Genomic DNA, 8,338 nt, shown 5'->3' on the forward strand with positions numbered 1-8,338 from the left:
CGCCTAGCGGGAACGAACGATCCGCAAAGCGACTCACGCACGGAGATGTGGAGCTTCTCAATAAAGCATCGAGCAGTATCGGTTCCTAATAAAGGATCGTAGAGAAGTAGTGGTCCTCAATAAAGTATCTAGTAGTACTGGCTCTGGATAAAGAACTAGTAGTGGAAGTTCTCAGTACAGTATAGTTATTTTGACTATTAATACAGTAACTGAAGAACAGTATTATTAACTGACTATAATGATCCAGTAATTTTGGTTCTAGATAAATTATCGAAAAGATGTTGCAGTTCTCAATAAAGCGTCGAATTTCATTGTCAGTAAAAGTATTGGTTCACAGTAAACCGATGGCAAGATACAGCAGTTCTCAACAAAGATCCAGGAGCTGGTAAATTATAGGAATGAGCAAGAGAACAATTCCTAAAAATCCCCATGTACATGAAGATTCTAAGACAGGCAAATAATTATACGCCCGATTACCATCAGGATTACATATACTCTTTCTGATGGATCACGTGATTACAGAGAACACGCACCGAAAACACCTATCTTGGTTCCTGATGTGATTGCTATTCAGTTAGTCCTAAGCCTACCTGGGCAAAGTTATTTGAAAAACATTGCGTCAACCAATGCCACACTGTACTGGCTCATTGGCCCCAGAGATGATTTTTCTTGTTCCCGGTCTTAAGATAAGAAGATTTACAGTTTTGATTTCCTCGATTTTTAAAATAAGACAGGTGAGGCCGGACTCATATGTTGCATAAAGGCAAGTGTCCTTCTATTTCTAGTGAGAGTGACTGAAAAAATGTTTTTATAATAATGGACATTAGAACAGAAAAGTCATATGTTAGTAAACCAGGAATTGCTAAAGATTAAATTGAAATAATGATATAGATTGAATTAAAATAACCACTATAGACCAGGTCACTCGAGAAATGTAAACATCATAACGCTCTTATGAAAATGAAGCAACAGCAGTGATTCGTTACATTCTTGGTAAGCTTGTAGAAGTAATATCTTTACAAGAACAAGCCCACAGAGTGGACACGTCACATGTTGGTACGCCTGAGGTAAAGACTGGTTTACTGAAAATGAACATGTAGGAGAGATATGTTGCAGGTTGGTACACGCCTGAGGACGTGACCTGCTGTATGAAATGAGCCAACAGAAGACACACGTCACAAGTAGGTCAAAACCTAAAGTTACGAAAGCATAAATCCGTCATTTTGTTACGCCTGAGGAACAGTGTGTTTATAGTTTCAGGAAGCTTCCCGGAAAGGCAATTAGCGGGAAGTTTTCACGGGGATCGATGTAATATAACCTGAAAACGAGGGAAAACGGGGAGACAGACTTACGACCCTCTGACCAATGGAGAGGAATTCCGTCTCTTCGGACGGGCTGGAAGAAGATAGCGGGCAAGGACTCCCGAGGGAGGAATAAAGGAAGAAGAGCGCCACAATGTTTATGGAAGGAACGACGAATGGCAATTACATCCACTGGAATATTTTTGTCAGCAGATTCATTGTTATTTTGAAACGCCATCTCATGGGGATTTACTGTTATGGCTTCTGGGACCGCCGGCGATGTGTGGGTATCCATGAAATAAACAGATAATAAATATATATATATATATATATATATATATATATATATATATATATATATACTGTATATATATATATATATATATATATATATATATATATATATATATATATATATATATATATATATTTATATATATATACATATACATATATATATGTCTACAGAGAAAAAATCTACGTATAAGTGTTGCAAAGTTCAAAAATCGAAAATTACAAATGGGAGAAAATTGATTGATGGGACAATACACACACACACACACACATACATATACATATATATATATATATATATATATATATATATATATATATATATATATATATATATATATATAGAGAGATAGAGAGAGAGAGAGAGAGAGAGAGAGAGAGAGAGAGAACTAATCTTGACCCAGTGCTAAATGTAAGAAAAAAGTGCATCTAGAGGGCATGGTCTGAAATAGTACCTGCTGAAGAGTTATTTATTTGAAGTTGTATTTGATGTCTGTTAACCATTCCTGATGAACACAAATTACTTTGAAGGGAAAAAAGAGTGGAGTTTGATCCGAAGGGAGTGACAGACAGGCCTCTTGAAGGCTAGAAAATTTTTGGAGTTAGGAGATATGGGTGCAAGAAGACAACTCCAAAAGGAAACATTGAACTATGTTAACAAAGGATTACTGATTTCCGGAAGAGCTAGGCTGAAGGCTGCTACAAATTCACCTGAGAGAAGGCTGGAGTAGCAGCTTAATTAGTATCTGTAGAAAAGAGATAGCAGTGACACCTAGTGGTGGAAAGTGGAACGAGTAAAGATCTTTGAAAGAAGTATGTTAGGTAATAATCAAATGATTAGCCGGTTGGTTTGGAATAAGCCGGCCTTATGCCAGCGGATAATAAATATGGTAATGAGTCAAAAGGAGTAAGAGGCCTGGTATAGACCTTTGGAATCATCCAACCAGTCGAGACGAAAGAGAGAAGAGCAGTAATGGCAACTCTTCAACAAAGAAAGCGTATGATGAGCGATTTGCTAAGTATTGTTTGTTGACTCTATCGTCAATATTGTTTGTCTGATGATTTACAGTGTTGCCATAGCCAACGGGTCTCACAGACCTTACAGTTCGTTCGGGTTGCCCCAGGTCCCTCAGTGTGAGGCACCTCTGTTGTCTACCAGAGAATTGCTAATGCATCTTCCGGTATATTTTGCATCTTCCAATCTTGGATGGTCTGGGATGCACCTTGGATATTTGTAGAGTTTATTCTTAAACACATCTACGCTCACTCCCGATATGTTCCTCAGATGAGCTGGTAACGCACTGAATAGACGTTGCATTATCGATGTTGGTGCGTAGTGGATTAATGTCCTGTGTGCGTTCCTTAGTTTTCCTGGTATAGTTTTGGGCACTATTAATCTACCTCTGCTTGCTCTTTCTGATATTTTTAGCTCCATGATGTTTTCGGTAATTCCTTCTATCTGTTTCCATGCCTGTATTATCATGTAGCGTTCTCTTCTCCTTTCGAGACTATATAATCTCCTTTCGAGACTACAGAATGTAGCGAGAAGAGAATATTTTGATCAGAACTATTGTCACCCGAAGAGAGGGAGAGAGAGAGATTGATTGACTGACTGATTTGTATAAACTAGCGTCACGAGAGAGAGAGAGAGAGAGAGAGAGAGAGAGAGAGAGATTGAGAGAGAGAGAGACTGATTGAATGATTGATTTATGTGAAGTGGCTTTAACCTCCTACGGTGATTAAAAGTAATATCATTTGATCTCTCTCTCTCTCTCTCTCTCTCTCTCATGAGTGAGACAGGCGATATTACTTTAATCACCGTAGAGAGAGAGAGAGAGAGAGAGAGAGAGAGAGAGAGAGAGAGAAAGACGGGCAAACTCTCGGTGCAATTTAATTAACCGGAAATTTTTGTCTTCCAAAAGAATGACGCTTTCGAAGGGGGACCCATTCTTTACGAATGCTATCCTTTTATCTAATTTATTTTTTGTTTTGCTCTGTTTCAGTCACTGATAAAATTCGCAGAGCCACGCTCCCTCAACCTCGGCAGTTTTTATTTTTTTTTTTTTTTAGAAGAGCTTAAAGGGAATCTTGAATTACCTCCGGAAGCGATTCCGATCCTTCTAACCGCACGTCATCCGTCCTACTCTCCTGCAGTAGGGTATTTGATGAACCTCTCTCAGTCTGCAGTTAATAACGCCCCGCCAAGGGCCGTTAACCCTGCCCATTCGTACACGTCTCCTGCAGGTTGTACCCGAAGGCCTAATTGCTCTGCTGTCTGTCTGGTTGTCTGTCTGTACAGTACGTGTTGGTTAAATACTCATTCTGAAAAAAAAAAAAAACTATGGCGATGTTTTACGGAACCCAGAAAGAATTTCTTCGCTGCTTAATTGGCTAAGCATTTTTCTAAAATGGTTTTCTATCTCTATGGACTCTGAGGCTCCGTAGCTATATGAATAATTACAGAGACACACACATATACACACGCACGCAAACACGTGAACACACAAACATGAATACACACACACACACATACACACAAACACACACACACACACACACACACATATACTGTATATATATATAATATATATAATAATATATATATATATATATATATATATATATATATATATATATATATATATATATATATATATATATATATATATATACATTAATAACGCATTCTCTACTAGATGGCTGGACACAGGTGTTAATTTTTTTCGATTTTCAACAGAATTCTCTTATGCTTACGGGGTTCACAGATGAGGTTGCTAGCCCCTAACCTTGTCTGCTCTCGCTGCCGCTCGCCATGGTCGACTATCAACTAAGTACCTGATTCACTGCGTAGATAAACAGAAGCTCAAAATGGCTCTACACACAAGGCCGTTACTCAGTTTCTCCCAATGAAATCGATCTCATGGTCTCAACGGTGAGAATGTGATTGATGAAATTGTCCTATATATATATATTATATATATATATATATATATATATATATATATATATATATATATATATATATGTATATATATATATATATATATATATATATATAATATATATATATATATTATATAAAATACACACACACACATACATATATATATATATATACTATATATATATATATATATATATAACATACTGTATATATACCAGTAGCCTAAATTATTTACATTATTCCTCTGATACTGCTCAAAATCATATCTGTCTAAAACCTTCAGTGCAAATATAATACATATCCTAGAATTTATATCTGTAATTCCTCAAGCTAATAAATACCCTTTATGTCCTTTCACTGAAAGCATTCTGAGTATGATCGAAGCAAGAAATGTATTTTATGGATTTTATGTGTATGCAGCCATTATAGGTGAAATAAAACTCACAAAAATAATGATAGTCTTAACATTCTTTGTAAATTCAAGATTGATATATAGCCAGAATAACTTGAATTTCAGTCACCATTTTCTCTGCCTCTACAAACATGATATACAAATATAAACATGCCCAATTGTATTATAGTCATCAAATCGAAAGAAACTATTCATTTTCTGTATACTACTTTGCTAAGTACAACCGACGTCTTCTTTACAATATTCATTCATATCCTCGCTTAAGCATTCGCTACGAAACACTCACTCCAGGAACCTTCAATAATAGATTCATATGCTCAAAAGCTTTTAACAAAAGGAGCAAAATGGTATTGATGGGTTCATAAATAAGGTCATTTATAATTTTCTTTTCCATGCTGGACTCACGAGATTATCTCATTATTCATCCCGATTTTGTTCGACTACATTAGATCGGGAACGCATTCTTCTGATTCAGCGGTTGGTAAGGAGGTATTGCTTGAAATCATACACTCACGCATAATTTTATATATATATATTATATATATATATATATATATATATATATATATATATATATATATATATATATATATATATATATATATATATATATATATATATATATATATATATATATATATATATATATATATATATATATATTTATATGTATACACACATACAAATATATACATAAATAAACATATAATATATATATATATATATAATATATATATATATATATATATATATATATATATATATATATATACATACAGGCATGTATATGTACACATACAGTATATATATATATATACACACACACACACACACACATATATATATATATATATATATATATATATATATATATATATATATATATATATTTTTTACGTTTTTCCGTGGTTTTAGTTTGAAATATGCTCTGTGAGACAGGTAGCAACAGTTTAAGTTAATTTTCTTTGATTCTGACTTCGTGGGTACGGGAAAACGTAAAAAAAGAGAAAACAAAGGAGAATTTCATATGAGCATAGGGCTCTGGTTACTGAGGAAATATTACGTAAAACACGTGGGCACATTTAAAGTAGTGTATTTACATAAATGACATTAGTACGGGAAAGAGGAACTCAGTAGGTTGAATGAAACTGGGGAATTCCAGCCACAGTCCGAGAAGCTTCCACGAAATAGCATCCCTCTGAAATGAGAGATATGCACATTATACGCCAGTAATGAAAATAGACAAAAGAATAATGAATTCGAGGCTGCACTGAGGGTGCCAAAGGAGTAATAAAGAATTAATACTGCCGATGCAAGAGGTGCACGGACATTAGACAAGGGAGATTTCTGGCTTTCTCTTTAAGAAAATATTACGAGACAAAAGCGTGACTGAAATGGGGCTCTTCCAGGGCACTTTACCTTAGCAGATTTTCCGAGGGCGCGTAGAAGGCGGTCCGTGGATGACTTGCGATTTCCGAGGACGAGTTTCTTCCACGTGGTGAGATGCAAGGGCTTCCGTAAAGGGGCAAGGCGATGGGGACTCCTCGAAACTCCAAGCAATGGCGTGTGGGCTCGAGGAATACGGTCGAGGGCACGAGGAGAAGTATACTTTGGAAGGGCCACGTGGTTTGGGATGCAAAAAGGGCATCGATGGGGCCAGGTGTTGAGGACGTCTTCATTCACTCCATATCTTCCAGCCCGCGTGTGTGTGAGACCTCGTGGGCTTTTTTGCTTTTATCCTCCTATGGGGCAGGGGCGTCCATCACAGATGCTTTGACTCATTGCACCTGCTGCCCGCAGGGGAGGTTTTGGCCTGTAGGAGAAACGCCCAAGCCAGATTACTTTTGCCTCGAAGGAAAGATCTTTATCAAAAATGGGAGCGCCTTTAATCTTTTAAACCCTTGGTTTTTAAGTCGATAGACAGATGGTCTATCGATCGGCCGGCTGGCAGTAAATGAAACACAACAACAACCAACAACAACAAAGGAGGGGAGGGGAGGCAATTTGCTAGCGAATTCTTGCTAATCATAATACCTCCCCATACAAGATGATGTACATACCTCCTTCGGGTGTGTACATCGATATTCAAGAATGAGCGGCAAATGCTTTACGTTACTCTACATTCTGCCTTGCAATGAACTTTACTCTAAGGGTTTTATGAAGCTGAGACATTACTTTTAATAACACATTGGGACAATTTTCGTTAACAGAACGCAAAAGTGATTTAAACACTTGCAAAAGAATAATTACTTTAGATTTGGTTACCCACTGTAACTTTATAAAGTGACTCGAACAATTGTGAATTAATTAAGATTATAGGACCACGTATATGAGGCTATGGCCAACAAATGAAAAGAAATGGTTATTGTTCAAGAATTAAAATACACGGTTACTTAATTTTAGATAAAAAGCATGCAGTTAGTACAATCTGCCTTGAAGAGGCTGTGTAAATGAAAAACAGCGTTTACTTTTTGTAAATGACATCCCCTTTACGCGATACTGTAATGACTATACATATTCGCATTGATAATTTATCTTCGTTTTAACGTACTTTGCTTAGCCGGCCCCACACGGATTTTGACAGCCGTATGCGGGCGAGAGTATTCGCGAGGTTTTAATTCGCTAACCTTAAACTACGCTAATTTTATGCGTCTACTGCCTACTCAATGTTATGACGGGGCGAGCAGACAAAAGATGTGGGGTAGGACAAACAGCAGTCTTGGAAGGAATGGAAGGGGGAAAAGGGATAATAATAACAAAAGGAAAATTAGCAAGACGTTACGAATGAAAACTTGACCGCATATGAAAGGCGGGACACGTCCCTCAGAGCTTACAAAAGGGGCATTTAAATCACAAGGGCAAGAGTTTATGACTCGCGATTCATTAAAATAAAGATAACTAAATGACTAAAAGAAGGTAAATGATATTGGCAGAAGAGCTAAGGGAAAAGAGTGAGGGTTTTATTGTGTTAGGCGGGAATTTATCGGCCTGCCTATAAATTACGGCCCGGACTATCCTTTCAGTCCCAGGGCGAGAAAAGTGCACCCGAAGGGCGCGACTCCTTCAGGAGGGGCTGACACGCACGCCCGGTGCCAAGGTATGGGCGCAAGGGCGTGCCACTTCTCACTCTGTTATTCTTAATGATTTATACATTGTGTGGGGAATGGTATCCCGTATTTTAATTGCCTCTTGTGGGGATAATTTAAGGGAAGATTAATAGAGGATGGTAAGAGATAGCAGTTCCTGAGGAACGGAAGAAGATAGAGGAGGTCTGACATCCCCTTCTGGATTAGGGGTGCAAGACCTTCGAAAATGAAATGGTGGCACAGGTGCCATGGGAGCTCTAGAGCTCTTTGTAAATTACCTGGAATGTCCCACGCCCGTGGT

At 37.3% G+C, this 8,338-nt stretch overlaps 1 long non-coding RNA gene across 1 annotated transcript; it reads right to left on the reverse strand.

Annotated features, from left to right (window-relative positions):
• Nucleotides 1-6,028: 6,028 nt before the first annotated feature.
• Nucleotides 6,029-6,536, reverse strand: LOC136832403 (uncharacterized). The gene is made up of 2 exons (XR_010851180.1): nt 6,371-6,536; nt 6,029-6,149 (listed from the first exon to the last, which is right to left on the reverse strand). It is a non-coding gene; the product is annotated as an uncharacterized lncRNA (long non-coding RNA).
• Nucleotides 6,537-8,338: the final 1,802 nt, after the last annotated feature.

Source organism: Macrobrachium rosenbergii, chromosome 49, assembly GCF_040412425.1.
Source record: "Macrobrachium rosenbergii isolate ZJJX-2024 chromosome 49, ASM4041242v1, whole genome shotgun sequence".
Taxonomy (NCBI): Eukaryota; Metazoa; Arthropoda; class Malacostraca; order Decapoda; family Palaemonidae; genus Macrobrachium; species Macrobrachium rosenbergii.